Source organism: Syngnathus typhle, linkage group LG18 (genome assembly GCF_033458585.1).
Source record: "Syngnathus typhle isolate RoL2023-S1 ecotype Sweden linkage group LG18, RoL_Styp_1.0, whole genome shotgun sequence".
NCBI lineage: Eukaryota > Metazoa > Chordata > Actinopteri > Syngnathiformes > Syngnathidae > Syngnathus > Syngnathus typhle.
In genome coordinates this window covers 4,415,864-4,437,269 of record NC_083755.1, presented here as the reverse complement: position 1 = coordinate 4,437,269, position 21,406 = coordinate 4,415,864, and the positions used below count along the sequence as shown (strand labels likewise).

The following is a 21,406-nucleotide window of genomic DNA, read 5'->3' as shown; positions in this document are numbered from 1 at the left end:
TATTATTATAATTACTATTTTTTTCTCTCTTAAATATTCTATTAAATTATCATTTTTATTTTTTATTATTATAATTACTATATATGTGTTATTACTTGTTTAGCTATCAAAAATATGGCCACAAAATTAGGCACACCAGCACTATGCATTCATATGGATGTAAAGTGTGTATATTTCCTCAAAATAATTCTAAAAGTGCCCATGTGAAATATATTTGCTTATTTAGTGTAGTCGTGCGCAATTTAAATACGATTAAATAGTTCTAATTTGAAATACCGTGTTGATGTTGCTTAGCCAATATATCTGTGCAAGATTTCATGTCGGTCAAGCTTTATTTTGGAAAGCCATCAAAAGACTATTTAGTTTTGGTTCAAGCTCCAGAGTCAGCTAAATTATATGTGCTCACGGCCCAGCGCTGACTTTCTTTTTCTTCCTCCAGCACATGTACGCAGAGCACGCTGCACGAGTACACCTCACCTTTGCGTTATTAAGTCTGCCAGACGCTACTTCATCTGGCAACTTGCTGCGGTTTTCGGTGATATTCATAATCGGCGAAACATACTTGTTTCCCTTCTGACTCTGGCCTCATTATTCTCCAATATTTTGCGGCACAAAGTGACATATGACGTTGGCCTGCTTGTAATTAGCTTGTTTGTTATGCTAAGGGCCACCTGCATGGTCTGCTTAATGGTCGTGCGTGTTTGTGTGTGGTTTCGTCTATAGAAATCCATTCACATATAAATGCACGTTTGTCTAATTTGACTCCCTTTACTCAAGTGTAATTAGAATTTAATTTAGGACTCTATTCTTTGTTGATTAATGACAATGAGCCCAAAATCAGACGCTTATGACTTTCCATTGAATTTGCAAAGTAGTAGCATTATTTGCCGCCCTCTAGTGTTTATTTACGTCAAACGTCAGGTTTCAAAGAGAAGTTTTTTTTTAATATACAGTGATCCCTCGCTACTTTGCGTTTCGTTTATCGCAGCTTCACTACATCACGGATTTCTTTTCCAAATTAAAAAAAAAACATTTAAAAGTCAAAATAAAACTTCGAAATTGAGGAAACGTGTCTAACTTTTAGGACAATGTAGTATTGCTCTAAATGTTTGTTTCCATTCCTTTAGAAGTCCGTTTTCGCGTGTTAGCACGATCGCAAATTAGCATATTTCCGCGAACTCGTTAGCCTGCCCAGTACTTCTTGTTGATGACCGTACTTCGCAGATTTTACTTATCGCGGGTGGTTTTTGGAACCAATTATCCGCAATAAACGAGGGATTACTGTATATATTTTCTTTTTAAATCATTTTTGAGGCACAAAAAGGTTACATGTTGCACCGTAGCCGTAGTTTTTCCCAAAAAACTAAACGCTTCTGTGACTTCAGGTGTTCTGGAAATGCGCAATTAAACATCAAATCATATCGCGTGTTTATGAATGCTTCTAGATGATTTGAAGTCACGCTTGCAACCCCATTATTGCTGAGGTTTCTTATCTGCATCGCACATCTCCTGCTACCCCTTTTTGCGGTCTTTATTTGCATAAACTGGTCACCGCGAGGAAAAATGTTGATGCTAAACGATGCGAAGAGAAACTGGAGCCGGGCCTATCTGCTTCAATTTTCTTTTTTTTGTCTTTTGGTTGAAAATGCATTGCTTTGATTTGAGCTTTAATTACACCTGCTCACACATGAATTTTTTTATACTTTTTTCCCAATTTTTTTTATAGTACTTTGCAGCAGAAGCATGAGGAATGGCCTCTTTCAGACAAGGAGTTACGCAAAGTAATCCGATCCGAGGCTCCCGTCTGAGACGAGAGAGCGGCATATGGAATTCATCCACCGCACGCATCCATTTTTCATCGTCACCCTACTCCCCTTACTCTATTGTAGTGTCTAATGGTGGGCCGTTTATACACGCCAGATACACTCCATGCTCTTTCATCCTCATCACCTTCTCCCACTGTCTGGCTTCAGAAACATCTTCTAAAGTGCTCTTCAAATATCAAAAAGCTCCAAGGGCCCTTTGGGTCATTGTGGTTTTGGAGACTATAAGTACACGCGCAAAGTCAAGGTTTCATATATTTCCTGCAAAGCCTCCCAAGAATAATCCAAGACAAGCCTCATTTATGCAAAAGAATCTCAATTGCTTGCACGGAGGTCAAAGGTCACATATGTGTCCACGCTCATATCTAGAAGGATTGTTTTATAATAAGTGCGAAAATGCTTTTGAGAAGAAGCTGATAAGCGCTTGGCCAACGTGTAATTAAGTTTCATTATTGAGTGAAAAATAAAAGCCAACCTCTACTTTTTATACACGCTTGGGTTTGGAGCAGCTACTGCTTTTTTTTTTCTTTTTTTTTTAATGGGCCATTATGATGGCGGAATGTTTATGAGCGCTCAGATTGCGGCGTAGACTTTATCACCTCCAATGCAACACCTTTCAAAATATCAAATAAGGTCATGGAGGCGATTCTTTCTGCTTTCTATTTGCTTCAGTGATGCACTTGAGTGAGTGAGAGAGCGAGAGGGAGCGAGAGGTGTTAAGGGCCAACAAGTAGCAGATGCAACAAATTACAGCCAGCATTGTTTCATTTGTGCTTAAGGAATTGGACTCAACTTGTGAGATTTCCAATTCCCCCATAGCTGCAGCCCCCCCAGGATGCGCTCTAATGTGTGGTCATAAAGTTCTAAACAGTGGAACCTCTAAACTCGGAGTAAATCCGATCCAGGACACCGCTTGACATCTGATTTGAAAATACTCATTTCGTAGGGAATAATAGGAATAAAACGGTCACAATCACAATATAATGATGATAGAACTTTATTCATCACTGCCAGCCCATAAATATAAAACTATCAAAAAACAATATCGGTAACTGCATGCTTGCGTCAAATTTGGTCACTGCGCATTATTTGTCGTTTCAAGACCTCTATATTTACTGTGCAGTAACATTAACACCATTTTTAACTGTCCAATAATAATAATAATAATAATAATAATAATAATAATAATAATAATAATAATAATAAATGTAAAATAATAATGTTAAAAAAAAAGCATACTCAAAGGCTACCATTGCACTCCTTGACCAACAATGGCCTCCTGCAGGCATCAATCAGTCCGGATAGGGGGCAGTAAAGTACCACATATAAGTTAAACAAGCCCCTCAGCACACTTTTTTACAAGGTCTTGATTGACAAGCAAATATGCAACAAGATTGACCTCGATACAGAAATAAAGGAATTGTGTTTTCTTTCTATTCTCAGCCACTTGTAATAAAATATATTATTTGTTGACCGCCCACTCAATACGCATGTGTAATCTGAGGTAGCTGCAGGTTTTTATTGCGTACTAGCGAGCTCACCAATGCTCTCGACTATTAGATAAGGGTCATCAGAGGTCAACTAAGAAAGACTTTTTGGAGAAATATTCACATAGTGTTAGCCTACTTTCGGGAATAGATGAGCGTGTTTTGGGAGGAAGTCAGTCATTGAAGACTTGGCTGTAATTTATTTTGTATGCAGTTCCAAAATATGGGGAAGTCCCAGTTAATGCAACTTCTGAGCTGAGTCAGCAACTTATCTATGATCCTTCTCCAAAGGTGTTTATGTGCAGGTGAACCTTGCAGCTGCAGTGTCACTGACATCAGCCACGGAGTTTTTTTGGTGTTTTTTTTTGCACGACCTCTTTAATTAAACCAGAGTGCCCTGTCATCACTTGCTACTGTTATCATCCAAGCAGCTGCTACAGACACACAGCACAAATAGTGCTTTGCCGCAGTCTTGTGGTGGATTTGCCTCAAGGAACTAGGTTGAAGTGAGTTAAAGAGTCCAATTTAAGGGAGGGGAAAAAAAATGCCTTTGTTGGCAATTATTAACCCAGAACCTCTGAGGCAGATGTGCTAACTGCTAACCACTCGCCCCATCATGCCTGGGTATTGTCAGCGCCGGACTAAACTGGCAGGATGCTGCTGCTTCCAGCTGCTAGCGATTGGACAACACACAGGGAGCAGTGTGATCGGTGGCAACGGTCGCTCCTCCGGCCAAAATGACTTCAAGATTACGGACATTGGAGAACCTGATGGCTCTGAGAAATGTTGTACACGCTCCAGCGATTACATTACTGTGCCGCTGTGGCAAATGGAGCACATTTAGATCTGAACCCACACACCCTAAAAATCTGGCTTGGCAACAAATTAGTCTAATCATGCATAAATAGAAAATGGCCGTGTTGAATTGACCTCATTTTGTTTGTCTAAATTGGCCTTGTTATGGTGTGACATAAGCGGGCCAGGCCAGGTCTTGATCCGTGACTTAACTGATACTATCGCAAACATGTGCTGCCCAGGCCTCTACTAGGCCGCCGTGGTTTACAGGGAGCAGAGAGAAAGTCCGTCAGATTCGTGCTTGCTGGAAATTTCAATCCAATCGATGGGAAAAACAAAAGCTTGATCCATATTTATGCTGCAAATTAATTGGCAAACAACTGCATTTCGGATCAATCATGCTTTCTTATGATAATTACGAGCAGAAAGAAACGTTGCACAATCAGATTTGCTGGCTAGAAAATTATTTGGGGGATAAACTAATGAAAATTACGCATAAGAAAAAAAACAATTGAGCAACACTGAAACTCCATTACATTACCGAATTCAATAAATATGGGATCATATTTAATACTGTAAAAGAAACAGGAAGCAGAAGCCGAAAATATGATTTGTAGCTATAAGGAGATACTTGACAGCTATTGCGAACACAATCCGTTCTCAGAAAACTGCCCCGGCGGCTCCGCTCTGATCTTTTTCGGGGTTACAAGAAGTCCAAGCGTGAGCCAAAGCCGAGTCCAGTTGCTGAAGGGAAAAGAAGACCTTTGTCTAATTCAGAACATCTTGACGTTGCTATGCAGAATAAAAACAATGAGCTCGTATTTGCAGAAGTAGTCCAGAAATGACATTACAAAATAAAATGGATTTAAGATCAAATATCAACACAGTGGACCTTCAATTATGTTTTGCAATTCATGACACGCGCGAGTCTAATTCTACACAGCGGCGGGACTGACTAATGGTAGTGAGAGAAGAAAATCGGCTAAAAAACTAATGGTGGGAGGTTTGTGGGATTTAAGTGTGTCAGCAACTGTCTCAGTTTGACTCTCACTTCCTGTGAAATCCTTTTAGCACCAAGCTGAAATAACAGACAATGAAATACAGCTCCTCTTGTAAAATGGCCATGATAGGAAAGGAGAGGTGGAGGCGGGGTTGTGACCAAAAAAAAAAAAAAAATAGGGAAGCTCCAGATCTGATGTAAATAATCTGCGTTTATTTGTTAGGAACTAAAACGCAGTTTATGAGCAACAAGTAATGGGTTGGAACTATGACAAGAGTCCCAGGACACCCCAACAGAACAAAACTTGGCTGGGAAACTCTTAAAAAAATTCAACAAATAAAAACAAACACCGAGGTCATGTTATGTGCGCTGACTAATCTCCAATCTGATAAAAATAAAAGAAATCAAATGCAATGACGCAAAACCAACGTGTGGCGGGGCAAAAAGTTTTTCAGGGGTCTTCATTTATCATCTCTAAAATAAAAAAAGAATAAATATTACTTAATTTGTGTGTGACCTGCCCAAAGAACAAACTAACAGGGGTCCTCTCTGATTTCTGGTTTACGAACTTTGCAGAGCTAATAAAACTTTGAGGGATTAGCCACTTTAAATCCAGCGACAGCAAACCTATTTGGCCCTTATTTGTCACCATAGTTGCTCCCCAAGGACATCCACATTGTTCTCAGACGTGTTGGGGCCACATAAAGTTGAAATTGGACCAGGCGCCCGACGAAAACCACTTGGGTCAAATTAAGAATGAGGGCCGCCTTTCTCTCACGGGCTTTTTTAGGGATTAGATGACGCTATAGGCGGACTGATTAAATCGGCTGATTGGGGTGGCGAATGGAGGCGTGTTTTACTGCTTTACTGAGATTATATTGGTTGATTTAGCTCTCCGAACAGCGAGCCGTGAACTACTAGTGAACCTGGAACAATGTGTGTGAGGAGCTTGTTGGTTATTTGGTGGCTTTTGTAGCCCCTCATCAACTGTTAACACACAAGTAAGTCTTATTGGTGGCCCTCAGAAAAAAAACAGGGAAGGGAAACACTTCTGTTTACTAATTGGACCAGTAGCAGTGGCAACAGAGTGACATCACGTCTTCATTAACAGGTGCCTCATCCGGTCGGCCGTTCATGGGAAAGTTTTCATTAAGGCTTCCCGTTCCTCACCAGTGCGGGCCGGCGATTAGTCGCTAGTTAGGAGCTGTTGTCAATGTTTACGACGTGCCGGGGAGAGGGGAAGCAGACCCGTTGCTGGTGCTCGGGGTCAAAGCTAGCGGTCAGCCAGAGGCAATGAAGGGGGGGGCGGTTGACCACAATTGTGGCCAGGAAAAGATTCAAAGCAATATATGTTTTAAGAACAAATTTCAGTTGGATCAAAGTTTTGTTAGCTACACTGTACATACTACAGATTGGAAACTCTAATGTATACTATATACCACTATATAGCTAAAACTGCTCATTTAAGTTGTAGTGGTGACATTTGGATACTAATTGGGTCATTGGTTTATTTTCCAAGGCCAAAATACAGTAATCCCTCGTTTATCGCGGATAATTGGTTCCAAAAACCACCCGCGATAAATGAAATCCGCAAAGTACGGTCACCAACAAGAAGTATTGGGTAGGCTAACGAGTTAGCGGAAAGATGCTTATTCGCGATTGTGCTAACGCGCGAAAACGGACTTCTAAAGGAACGAACATTTGGAGCAATACTACATTGTCCTAGAGATTAGACACGTTTCCTCAATTTAGAAGTTTTATTTTGACTTTTAAATGTTTTTTTAATTTGGAAAAAAAATCCGTGATGTAGTGAAGCCGCGATAAACGAAACGCAAAGTAGCGAGGGATCGCTGTACAGGCAGATGACTTTCTATCAATTTTTATTATTTGACGTATTTACCCAGGGTCTTATAAGGGAACAGAGGCAACACTATGACAAAAGAGGCAATAAAGGAACAAGTGCCACACAAACAAGCGCACGTGCACAAACACATCTGCGCGCACGCCTGGGGAGGTCCACTTGAGCAGTGCAAACAAACAAAGTCGCTTTATGACAATTAGAGACCTGCTCTGAACTTTGCTGTTTCCAGAACTTAACGGATAGGAATAATTAATCACGACTCTCTGACACACACATTTGCGCGCGCACACGCATGCAGACACAGCTAATGAACAGTAATATTCAAACATGTGGGAACCATTTGTCCACCAAGCTCCTGCTCTCTCTCTATGACAACAGAGAGGAACACAGCAGCAACATAAGGAAAAAGGAAAACATGCCTCTGAATAGAGTGTGATTAGAACACAGCGCGTGTGGTGATATCTAAATACGCGATAGAGATGCGAGGATTTTCCCTAAATAAATATTTATTGCTTATAACCATCGAAATTTCAATCCAAAAGCTTGAGGGAAATAATTGGCTCTTTAAAAAGGCACACATGCCCAAATCATATGATTGATAATGCCTGCTGGGTAGCTTTGCGGTCTTTTGCTCCATACATGAACGCTGTATGAATACGCTTATGTAAACACAGGTCTTCAAGGAAACGCAAGGTCAGTTGGTTTTGCTAACCTTTCCCCTCTGAAATGAGAAGCCTTGTTTCAATGAGGGAGTTACAAAAAAAAAAAAAAATGCTTCATATGCACAGTCATGCGTTTCTGGCCCTGCGAGATACAAGCTTGTGAGGTCATTCACCTCGAACAGCCGAAATGTCCTCATGTGACCTGCGGATGACACAGATGGGGAGCATACATAAAAATTTGAAAATTTATAGTAACACGCTTCACATCCAACCAAACAGCCAGTGCCCGCCACCGCGCACAATCACACACGCGAGCCTTGTTGAACTTTCTCCGGTTGGTCGAGCGCTAAAGGAGGACAAAGTGGTATCTATGCTCCGCTGTTCATATTTGTGTTGGAGGCGCCACGCCGCCTGAGCTCTATGTTAGCTCGAGGTAATTACGTCCATACACCACCAATATCCCCTCCCATTACCGCGCGGTAATGGGCCTTGCTACGCTTTCTCAGACACACACACACACTCACCCGCAAGGACACCGGTGACATCACGTATGTCATGTCAAAGCATCGCAATATGAAAGACTCAGTGGCATTGACACTCGGATAAAAGTAGTCCGCCGCCAGCGTGGCGCTAAATCCGACAAAGTAGTAGCATTGAAAGATCGGAGCCAGGTTGTAACAAAGTAGCTTTTTTTCGAGGGCAGCATGAGAAAAGGCTGACACACAGTCTGATCTTTAATGGCCATCTCATGTAAATAACGTCCACGCATTAGCGGGCGAGCTTTGGTTCTCTCGTCTGTTTAGTCACGCGTCCTTTGCTGCGAGCTCTGGTTAGAGTCAAGGAGGAGATGGTGATGGATGTTTAGATTGCAGTAGTAATAATCATAACACGCAGTCATGGAAAACGCATAAAAACATTGCTCCTTTACATAAATCTGGCGCAAAAAAACACCAGTCAAATAAAAGCGGCGGGTAAAAAACATCACTTGAAAAGTGGTGACTTCACCTTGATTTTGAAGAAACAAGCCACTCAAGTAAAATAACATGACTACTTTCATATTCAGACAAATAAATCATCACGCATCGAGCCAAAGGTCACACAATATATTCCTACCGAGCTCACTTTCGGAGGAAATGATGGCGTGCGGTCACGTCAACTTTGACTACTTCTTCTCGAGTGTTTGAAACAAATTAACTATAAAATGGAAGGTTTGAAATTTGTGGAAATTCAGGCAAATATGTGTTGATAGATTACAGACAGTGTCAAAGCTTCTCCACCGCAGCAATACGCTCGGGCTCGCCGTCGTGAATTTTAATGGTCAGCCGTTCAGTGAAACCTCCCCGCCGTTTTTAGGGGGAGGTCACGTCACGGCATGGAAGCTCTGTTTTAGCGGCGGGCCTCGTCTCGCTTTTCCTCATTACTTTCGGTGGCAATAATATTCTTTTACACACGCCATGAGCGTGTAGTTAAAAGATATGAAGCACTGCAATGGTTTATTAAACAGCGTATTTTGGAGCTGGGGGAAAAAGTGGGCGTGTCTAGTATTTTTTTGATCTCGTAATCCGATACTTTACTGTAATGGACAATTTAATACTTTACAAATGAAATTTAAAACACATGCTAACCATTCCATTTTGATGCTCCGCCCACTACATTTCGTAGCAGACATTTTCTTGACATAAATGAGCCGTAATGCGACTTAAAGCAGGGGATCAAGAATGCACGTGTGTTTCATATTGAAGCTTGTTCATTGGCTTGCGCAAACACGTATGCAACCCGATCCCGCGGGATAGCGTACTGTATTAGAGAGGATCGAGACAAGCGACCGACCACACGCGGCGTAAACGGAAACCCGAGCAGCCTGCACGAGATCTCGCCTGGAATTTACTGTTAGCATGATAAATAACATCTGTGTTCAGAGTGACGCCGGAGGTGTTACACTTTAAATTTTGATTGATCCATGTCTTGGAAATTGAAACTCCGCCAACAGATATCATTGATACCAAGACTAAAATATTGATTGGATTGAATGAGGGAATTATTCACTTGCAAAAAAAGGGAGGGGGTGCTAGGTAATGATAGGTAATCATTGACTTCAACATGGTGGACGCCAGTGGAAGATGGCGAGGAAACCCAGAGCCAGGTGGAGTCAAAACCAAATATATCCAAATTCATACAAGCTTAAATGCACGCACAAGCGTTCAATACGACGGAACATATGCTGCGGGTTGAGTTGACCTTCAACCTATCCGTGGATCCACCTTTATGCTTTCAGTAATGGGCCTCCCCTTCCAGTAAACTCACGCCTTTCTTCCCGTTACGACCGACTTGTGTATGCTTCCAACCGCAGAGCGTCTCGTGACGCAAACTGGTCGAAAAAGAAAAAAAAAACGATGATGGAGTGACTAGTCATGTATTAACTGGAAAGTAAATGATGTGAAACGTCTTAAAATACAATGGTTGGACATGGTGAACATGCTGAATTGATTACAACTGTGGTAGCGCATGCATTACCCGTGCCTCCGCTTTCGCTTTGCACGGGGAAAGCAATCAAAGTTAGTTAGGATTTTTCACCCGAGCATACCCGAGACCTGTCAAAAAGTTCAATTTCCATCATTTTCCAGTTAGGCACCGTATAAAGGCTCGGTATTAAGCTGCGGTGCAACCTGACTGGCTGGGTCATTAGTAAGCTGCGTGGCCATTGGCTGCCTATCGCGCCAGCAAAGGGTTATGGTTCCTGCTGAATCCCCAGAGAGGGCTGGAACAGTGCAAAACAACAATAGGGGTCGGCTCTCGTGTTTAGTCTGCGTCTGTGGAGGCTTACAGCAGATTCTACGCTCTGAAACCAGAGCCCAATTTTGGACCAAATACTTTAGACTCTCTTGCAGCAAGCTTATTAGAGCTCAGTGGAGTTTTCACGCGTGTCCAAACCACACACAAACACTAATACCATCACGACCACGCCTAAACAGAAGGATAACAAGCCTTTAGATTGTTTAGTGGAACCTTTGCTTCTATGGCAGATAAGCTCGGTACAAATAGCACCCTTGCCACCAGAATGAAGCTTCAAAGATGCTTCACGAACCAGTTGTTGTATTTTTTTACTCCTCTGGAAGGCACTCTCTGTTCAACATTTGACATTTCTAAAATGTCTTTCTTTAAACTAATGGTGCCATCTAGAGTAGACAAAAATACAACAACTGGTTCATGAAGCATCTCGAACCTTTGTTTTCCTACATATAATTTTTTTAAAAACAATTCGGCCAAATTTGGAACAAAACTACCACAGATATATTGATGGGAAATAATGATGATAATAATAACCAATAATATGAACGTCAGGGAATGAGTCACAAATGAAGCAATGGTAATCAGAAGCCGATTCAGGAATATCAACAATATGGAAAATAAACAGAACACGGCCTGACCGAGACAGGTTGCAGAGAAGTAGGAAGACAGAAATGTTAAAGCAATAAAGGCACGCACCGGGGTTTCCTTCAACACGTTATTTTGTTGTCAATGAAAACAGATCTGGAGAGTGAAACATCCCGGCCTGTCGCACAGTAAACCTTTCTGACATTTATCAGACGTGACATTTTGACTTTAATTAGATGGGGTGAGTTTGCAGCTTTCGTTTGTCCGTCCACATGTTACTACTTTATTGTGAACTTTGCTGACTTAAAAAAAAAAAAGGCACAGCAGTGGGGCTATAAGCAGGATGCCAATAAAATGTGGCTCAGGTGGAGGGAATGTTGGAGAAACTAGCATATTAGCTTTAGCCACCCTGTATATATGTTACAACTACTCTAACAATACATCCAGAATTTTTTCTTCGGGTTGAGGCGTGCAAAAAAAAATATAAGGAGCTGAACGAAATAGAGACTTCTAGACAAAGTGTCTGACAAAGTGAAGTTCAGGAGGAGGCGGGGCAGCATCAAGTAGGAAACCTCTGGTAAATGTCGAATGCGTGACGTCAGGCTGGAAGGCGACACCTTTAGACCAATGAAAATTTCCATTACACACACACACAGAGCCGATGTTTGGGTTGCTCCATGTTTGTTGTACAGGTCGAGGTGTACGTGTCCTGCAAAAGGAGGGGCGCAGAAAATACACGGTGACCATGTCTGCGGTGTTAGGTGGCGACATGGGTGTGTATAAGGTGGAGTGTGTGTGTGAGGGTGTGGTATGTCAGAATTTGTGTTTATGGTCTTGGTGGCACGTTGTGGACGCCTGTACATAAATAAGAACATGTCAATGGCCGGTAATGTGATGGTGATGTCATGGTCATTTATACGATTCTCCATTTGTCTGTACCTGTGTGTATATTGGCTACCATGATTAAAAAGCAAGACCATATATGGGCATGGAGGTTGAAATTGCTTTCAACTCACATTTTCTTGTCATTTTTCCAAGGCTTCGGCTACAAATTGAACATGTGGTAAAAGTAAATTGAGGGGAAATAAAAGGAAAGGGTGGACAAGAGACGCATTGCTGGTAAATATGGCCACTTGAGTTTGTTCAACCCAAAGAGGTTTCTGTTACTTGTTTACTGCTGAATGCCGGCGAGAAATTACGCAATAGAAGGTCATTACCTTTCGACTCTGTCGTGCACTCGGGGCAGCTCATATTTCTCTTTGGGGTTTGCTTGTGTCTGCTCACAGCTAATTATTTGTGTAAACTCAAACATGCTACTGCCGGTGGCTTTTATGGGATATATTAGTTTAAATTAACATGTAGCCCAGCAGGAAAACAGTAAAGTCGCTAGTTTAGAAAAAAGAAAAAAAAAAAGGCTGACTCATATGCATGTTTGTAGTTCCACATTTGAGCAAAACCACAGAGGCATTAGGAGGCACACATTCCGAATTATAAATAGCTCTTTAAAATCAATTTATAGCCACGGTAAGAAAACCATATGGAATGTCCATCATTCATTTTATAGCCTTAGTGTTCAATTAAAATAACATCACAATGATCGGAAATCAAGTCTAGACGACTGCGACATGACTTCTACCTGTAAATGTGTAATTGCGATTACTTTCTACCACAGCTACTCATGTTGTGCACATTCTACGCAATAGCTAATCCATTTTAACAGTCCAATAAAAAGCTAAAGCTTCGAATTTTTCAATTGGATATGATCGCGGCTACAATAGTGCCAGAAATCTGTCAGTCACGTCTTAATGTTGAATACCTGGAGGCAAAATAATCTCTTGGGGGAATCGTGTGTGTACTGCTCCGTTCAAAATGACAAATTGTCCAAAAGAGACAAAAAATAAATAAAATCATTTACATTGGGACTGAATGTACCTACACACACACATCCTGGAACCCTCCCTTCAAAATAAACCCGATCAGAGGATCATGTTAAGCTGTTATCAAAACACACAGGGGGGGAAAAAAAAAAGCGGCGGCAGGCGATCACCAATGAACATTAATTGCGTGTGTCGTTTCTCTTATAAAAGGAGCAGTTCACGGATGCATGTGGTGCTGTTATTAAGCGGCAGGCGACCCTTGTGAAAATGTTATGGTAGCGAGGCTCTGGATTAGGTGTCAGGATGGGGGTCCACAGCTACCGGGAGGGGGGGGGGGCGGGGGGGAGGTGTGTGTGTGGCTCAACAATACTGATGAATGGACAGAATGAATGCATGTGTAGATTGGATTGATGCCCTTTTTGGATCATCTGATTCTGATCATTCAAATGATTGAAATTTGATCCTCAAATCAACAATAAGTGATTCTATTAAATGTGTACCTGTCTGTATGCTTTCAGTGGTCTCCCTGTTTCGGAGTCCACATGGTGGAGATGTGCCGTCAAAAACCTCCTCTCTCACCTTCGCCTCTGTGACTGATTTAAACCCCGGAGGAAAAACCTGCATGAAGCAGCCAGACTATCAGACTCCAACAACCCCCCCACCCCCAAAACCCTCACCCTTCCTCCCTTGACATGACTCAAAGAGGCCTTCTTCTCCATGCCAGCTGACGGCAGAAGAGGAATAAAGCGAGGAGTTAACCGGCAGTGGAGTAATTAAAGACGAGGAATTTTTGATCACACCGCTTGCCTGACTTTTAGGTCAACATTTCCCGACCCCTTTATTACTTGTTTCCTGACTCAGCATGATGTGGTTCATTTCAGTCGGTCTCTGAGTACAGTAAAAGTCCAGTTTTGTCCACTCTGATGCAAATCTACACTAATGTAGCCCTTAGGACTAATCATTGGACTCCGTTTGGGCCTGGTCCAGGAACAGAAAGGTCCAGTCATTTTTCCAAACTGTCAAATTGTGCAAAAGCAGAACATTGGAAGCTATCATGATGCAATATTGCAATCACGCCAAGATAAAACACAGAATCTGGAAAATATTCTGGTTACTTCGATTGTGCACAAAGGTGGCCCGGATCGGCTCCAGTCAAATGGTGGTAATGAAAGATTACAAATTGCTGACGTCAGCATACCACGCCTATTAGCATAAGCGGCACCAAGCCGCCATTTCCCTGCCTCACATCACATAACGCCTCACATGCAAACAAACATTCGAAGTGTTAAAGACGAGTCCCACCTGCTAAAAGCTGAGACAGTTTGGCTACTGTAACCAGAGGGGGTGTGTGGACTTACACACACATACACACATATTGGAACAATCAACACTGCGATGCAGAATTTGAATGTATTTCATTGAAATGAAATGGCAACATTATATGAACCAGGAATCATGAACAGATGTGATGCACCGACGGGGGAAACAGAACTTGGATGGTTCTTAGGTGTTCGCTAGATGGAACGGCTGGCACCCGCTACGTACGCGACACTAAATTGACGCACTTAAGGAAATATAGCGTCGAGCAGGAAATGCAGCTAGACGGGCAGGCATCCATCACTCATTCTGCTCCTCTCTGGCGCTGGCAAATTAGCAGGAATTTCTCGGGGAGGGCTGATTGTTTTCTCTTAAAACGGGCCTTGTTTTGGCTGGGGGAGTCGCCCGCCCGCTCGCATGAATATTGTGCGAACGGAGGTGAAAGGAGGCGTTCATAAGCGGCGGGCTGGGCGGCTGCGGTCTGTGCAGACTGCCAGCCACGCGACCTCTCCCGCTGTTCAGCAGCCATGATTGTGCGTAAAGCTTTTTGAGTCGACTTGTTGATGAAAGGTGGAGAAATAATCCAATGATTTTTATATACTAAATAATGTGTAGAAATTTTACATCCTCATCCTGGTTCTTCTCGAAATGGGGAATATAATCAAAGTGCACATTTTGCAGCTGGCCTATTTGAACTGGGATCTGGATCTGTTATTTTATTCCGGAGTGGGTCTTATCACCTTGACAGGGCGTGTGGCTGCAGGTGGTTCGGCTAGCAGTCGAAGTGACAGCTGCAATGTAGGGACCAGCTGTGTGTGTGTGTGTGAGGGTCCAGCTGTGTGCGAGATCTTCTCCGCATTGCACAGCACCACCTGGGCCAGCTCAGCTTCAGTTGGCCGGCATACAGTAGCAGTTTGTCAACAATGGCAGCACCAAAACGGAATCAGATCAGAATTTGGAACAATATCATCACGGACGTCGTGGCTTTCGAGTTACGACAATTTAACACGATCCCTGGCAAGCGGGCATCACCCTCGTGGACGTTAAGGCAGATTTAACATCATCAACAAGCCATGAAAAAGCTTGAACAGCGGCAAAGATCGCTCTCCTAAAATTGCTCAGCCGTTCTTCTCTTACCTTACGTAAACACAACTATTCACATCCCATTTTACCAGTAGCCGGCACCTCGATGGCAAGCGCTCCGGTGTTCGATTCCATCAATAGGGACAGGTTCCCGGTTCCCACTGCCAACAATGTCCACAGAGTGTGCATGTGTTTACTTAGAAAGTCCAACTATTGATTCCCCCCCCTCCCCCTTCCTTTCTAGACTGGCTCAGGTACAGTAAAGTGCCTGTCCATCATATGCTTGTCCCACTGGAGCTCGGAATGTTGTCTATAGCTTAAAAACAGCAACCCTAGGATAATATAGCCAAGCATGCTGAGCTGCAACGGCGAGGGATGGTGTCTATGTGTCTCTCTCTGCGTGTGTTTAGTTTGTGGGCACCCTCCAAGAAAAATAGAAAGAGACATCCGTTCTTATAATCGTCTGGTTTGGAGAATATGTCACCTACTACGAGGCAAAATATATAATATAACAGTCAACATTGTACCCTGGCCTCGTGTTGATATACGGTTAACCTTCACCGTGTTATGTTATGTAGGATATATGAAGTTAGGCTAATATTTACTCCCCCGAAAAAGAGAAATAAAAAGAAAATATATTATGTTTCTTTCTATGTGTCATTTTGCTAGCACTAACACTGCCTGGTTGCTATTTAAATGAGATGCTAGCATTTCGTTCCGAGATTTGATTCGAGGAATCGTAGCGAATATCAAAATACAGAATGCTAAAAATAAAAATAACAACCCAATGAGCTTTTTCTTGGAATGACTAACGTCAGTTAATCCAGAACATAATAATTTACCAAACAATATATCTTCCCAAGAATCATAAAATATCACCACAAAGCTTTACATTTCCATTTGTAGAACCACTTAAGTCTGATGACTTGTTTGGACATAAATATGGAGCACAATGTATTTCATATCCACACACAGGCTCAGCGCAATTACGGCGGTACAAATTGCTGTTTGGTCTGCCACTGAAGCTTGTAAACTCATCAGGCATATGTTCTGCCTTCCTTGCTTCACATTTTCCTCAATATTCGCGCTGAGAAGCGTTTGGGAGTCGGTCCAGAGCAATTCAACGCTAACCTTTGTAAAAAGTAACATATTCACAGGAGCTGTGACAACATCAATGTTTTGCCTCATTACGCGTATCCAACCTGTTTTCCAGACAGCATTACGAGATTTGGGTAGATTAGGTCTTAATGCTATTAACTAGTAGAACAGAGAAAAAGAATAATCTTGATTTGTCGAGTGTAAAAAAAAATACTTAGTAATAAAAGATAAAAAGTGGAAAGAGGAGCAAGTGTGGAAAAAACCAAACTGAAACTGGTCAAAAATAACTCCGACTAACTAAAAACCAACTATAATTGTATCAAAAGTCTTGTTTTCAATTCACACATGAGCTTTTATGTTAAATTTGAAAATAATCATAGCTGTATTTTTATTTCATTTTACTTTGTGACCTACTTTTTACGGTGCTCTAATTAACTAACAGCTCATTAAAACCAACTGAATTGAACAAAAGTTATAAATACTAACTTTTGCAACTACTTACTCGATGTGTGCTAAGTAAAATACGGATTTACGCTTCCGTATTTGGCTCTCTGAAAACCCGTCTTTGTGTTTATTCCAGAAGAAACAGTTGCACTGCTAACCCGCACTTGTCTTAAATAAACTCCAAGTGAGCTGAGAACACTTCAGTCGTGTCCATCGCTGGACAGTTCCGCATATTAAAGTTGACAAATGCCGTTAAAACGACCCGTCCCAAATAACAAATCTTTCAACGGCCACACACACACACACGCGCACGGTCCAACCCTTACCCCGACACGCACACACAAATACACAGACAACTTTCAGCAGCTCAGCCGAAACGAGGATATGCCAAGCTCAGCGGAGGATGTCCATTGAGACGCCAGAGGCCTTCTCTGGTTTCTCTCTCGGGGCGGGCTCTGGCTAGCGCGCATGCTAATGCTCGGAATCCCTCGCGTTGCTTCGTATAATAATCTGCCTCATCTGTGTCTCCGAGCGGCCTTTTCAGCACCTATTAGTTCTCCAAGTCACGGTGGTGACAAAAGAAGGCTTTTGACAAAGCACCCAAACAGATTGTCATAACACGGCGCGTTTCAAAACGGACTTGATTGCTTCCTCCGACTTGAAGGAGCGCTGATTAATCGCCACTCGACAGAAGTGAACGTCAGCAACGCTCTACGAGTTATTTAGTCATTCAAATGGGCGAGAAATGAAAAGTCGGCGGCCGCAAAGAATGGAGTCGAGTTCCGTTAGGTGTACTTAAAACATCTGCGGCTGCAACAAGCTGTCCGTGCAGCTGAGTGAAGCTCGGCCGCAATCTGTCCAAGGCCAAAAAGTAAAAGCGCGAGCCAGCAGCGACCACGGCGGTATTTTTTTGCTCTTTAAGAAGGTGCGATGTTTTGCGGTCTTCCCAGCCGCTTAGCTCGGCTTTTCTTGCAGGAACTTTTTGTCATCACTGTACACTCAGCACAATAATTCAAGCTTGAATAAATGATTTCAATGCCACTTAAATAGATCAGTGTTGGCTCGGTTTGAGGTAGTAATCAAATTTTCAAGTAGTTTCATCTGTTTAACATTTTCAACATGTTTTTTTTTGCGGTCATTACTAGAAAGTATCGGCAATACAGTCAATTCCAATGTATCACCACAATAAAAAACCATAATTAATATTGATAACTAAGGTGAATGTTTACAGTAGGGATGTCCGATATCACTTTTTTTCAGAGCAATACCATTACGAGTACGACGCTAATACCGATACCAAGTACCGATATCATTAGTACTTTTATTTTATTTAAATTTGAAATTTAATTTAAAAATTTTAATTTAAAATTGCCCCTAAAAAAAATCAAGAAGATCATTTTGAAGCTATATATATTATATCCCAATATTTAAATGTGGCTACTGTCAATTTTTAATTTCTCCAATTTCTAGGTCCTGATAAATATAAATCAATATACAACCAAGAATGGGAGGAAGGAGACATGACCTAAAAGTGAGACAGCATGGAGACAAAGTGACTGCTGGCATACATGGCACAGGGAACATGCCTGCTTTTGTCAGACCTACCACATGTGTTTCCAATGGTATTAGTTTCTGGTCCGGTCTTGAGTGTCAGCTGCAGCTGAGGTGCATGTGTGTACATAGACACACAGCGCAGGAGATGTAGACAGGTTGTGATAGCAGTGTGATGGCAAGTGGCTCGCTCTGATTAAATGTCTGCGTGTGTGCGGCGTGCACGCAAGTGTGTGTGCGCAGGGCTCGGGTTACTCCGCGGCTGCTGAATGTCTAACGAGGGAAGATGTCAGTCTTGTGCGAGAAGCGGGTGTGACAGCAATGAGATTCAGAGGAAAGTGAAACTTCAGCAGAAAAGATTATGTACACAGTTTGAAAAAAAAAAAAAAAATGCAGCCGAATTTCCTGCTCTGAGCCCCCCTTTGGACTTGCGTCTGTCGTTATGGCAGGAAATTAGACACTTTTCAATGCCGGAGAATTGAAAAAAAAAAGTTTCTCAAACTTGGAATGCGGGCCACATTTGGACCCCATGTCTTCAAGTGGGACGCAACCATTATTTTTACAGAACCCACACATGATGAAGACAAAAATGGCAGAAAAATGCGGGAGTACAAGAAATAGAATCAGCAAGTGTCCCGACTTGCCGCCACACGTCAAAAACACACACTTCCATGAGCATGTCAATGGAAAAAAAGTTACACCATAGCAACAGAGAGCTAAGTAAAAGTTTATATTTTCAGCGCCCGTCAAAATAAATAAAAGAACACGGGAGGCTGGACTTAAAGGTTGTTTTAGTACAAGAATATGGACTGGAGGAAGTGAAGGGTGCCGAGGATGATGGAGCACCTGTATATTTGCACAGACTTTCACTCTTGTGATGTCATCGCTCAACGGTAAACATTTATCTGTTTATGATGACCATCCAGAATGGTTAGCATAAGACCACCATCTGTGCTACTTGGCTCTACAAATGATTTGCTGATGATAAATTTAATTTAAGAAACACTCTATTAGAGTTCAATCTAAATAGTACATTTTGAAGAGGAATCTAAAAATACTTTGATGCTGCACTTGCTTTGTGTATCCATAATTGGTGATGGTTGCTAAGCAACCAAGTACATAGTAGCCCCACTAGTTTTCAGCATATCAATTTGAATGTAGCTCCATTCTACACCATTTTCTTTTGTTTACTCTCCACTGGAAGACTTTAAACTCCTAAGCTCCATGTGGGATCTTTCCTATTCCCCAGCAGTCTGGAATGCGGCATTAGTTAACAACAAGCTCATGTTATGGAACATCTCCTTGACCACATTATGTACAAACGGGAAAGCATGATTCGCACTCCTCCCTAGAACGATTGCAGCTTTATAAAATGGACGGAAGAGCATCCGAATGTTATCTCAGATGTGTTCAAAAATTCAAAATCAACTCAAAGCAGTCCAGCAGGAACATCTGCAACAATCATATCTAAGTGCTTTTTTTTTGTATCGGACTGTTTTACACATGAGGTATGGCGCTTAGCAAGACAACAGATAATGGTGCGGAACTTGTCGGCGGCACGGGAGGTGAACTCGCTGTTGTCCTCGCCGCTGACAGTTGTTCCAGCACCGGTCTCTGTGGGGGTCCCAGGCCCACACACAGCTTTAGTACAATCCGAGCATGGAATGAAGAAAGTCAACAGTGATGAAGCTCTCACCTCCCTCCCCATCCCCTTCCCAGTGTGTCGTCCCACCACAGACAGAAAGAAAAACAATGTTACCGCCACGATGATCCGTGCGAACAAAACAACTGTTGCTTCGGGTCATGACAGGTAGTCAGCCAAATAAGGGGGAGACGTGCCTGCGTACATTTGTAGCATATCTTTTTTTTTTTTTTATCAGATGCACAGATGTTAAGTCTTTGAGGATGCCTTTCAGTTTTGAGCTTTTGAGAATTGTAGTGCCATCCTCTTTCTAGACCTCTCAATTGGTTGCTGCCATGGAAGCCTCCAGGTCTGGGATCTTCATCTCCACCTACCCCCCATGGGAGGATCTCACGTTCCAACTCATTGAGAAGCTTTCACAGAAAACCTAAGAAAGAGTTGTTCCGTAATTTATTCCCCATCAATCTTGTTTTTGAAAAAAGAAAAAGTCCAAATAAAAACAGGAAGTGACCTGACTTGGTATCACCAATTCAGTAAGCACGACTTTCTCGACTATTGTGCCGTCTTTTCTACGTATGACGTTATCCCAAGTTTCTGGCTCTTCCCTCATCTGTTTTCGATGGGGTTTGTTTGAGGAACACTAGCTGGACCTCTTTGAGTAGCAGAGTGGTCTGTAAACACTTAGGATGGATTAGGTCTGGCGGGGCAGAGGGGTGAAGGCAGGTGAGGGAGGGAGGGAGGTTGGGAGAAGAGCGCGAAGGAGCAGGAGGAGGAGTTGTTGCAAATTTTACTTGCTTGCTTTACATGCCAGTATACGTACAACCATCAACAAATTAGCGAAACAAGTCACACTCGGGTGTTCCTCAGACCAGCACCTCGTCCATCATCTGCTCGATGCTAAAGCTATGCATATAAAAGTCTTGGTTTCCAGCGTAGTGCCAGAGTAAACCGGGCGCTATTTGGCTTAAGAGACATTTCCCACTCGAAGAGAAACAGTCTCAGGTCTCTGTTTGTGATGGAACGCAACGCCTATGCCCAAGTGCCGGCCGGTCATTTCTTAAGGTCTCTTTGTGGCTCGGAGGAACACTTTAAAAGCCGCAAGTTATCATTGGAGCAAGGGAAGCTTGTGGAGGTCCATCGCCATCAACCTTCACTCTATTATCCTCTCCTCAACTAACCCACCTTGCACAAACGCCGTGGCTTGCACTTTCCATCTGTCCGTCCACTGCCAATTTGCACACCTTCCCGCTCAACAGTGCGTCCCTCTCCGTGTGCCAGCCGTCTGTCTTGCTTTCCTTCCTACCCTCTGTGCCATCAGTCTTTTCGGACTCCCCTGACAGGATGAATGGTGGCGCTTCTCGCCAGGTACAGCATGTACTGCTTTTGAAAAT

The 21,406-nt window shown here is 42.5% G+C and overlaps 1 protein-coding gene across 1 annotated transcript in view; it reads right to left on the bottom strand.

The window, feature by feature from the left end:
- Positions 1–21,406, bottom strand: part of LOC133171420 (bone morphogenetic protein 4-like) — a 124,737-nt gene that overhangs the window by 9,189 nt on the left and 94,142 nt on the right. The window lies entirely within an intron of this gene.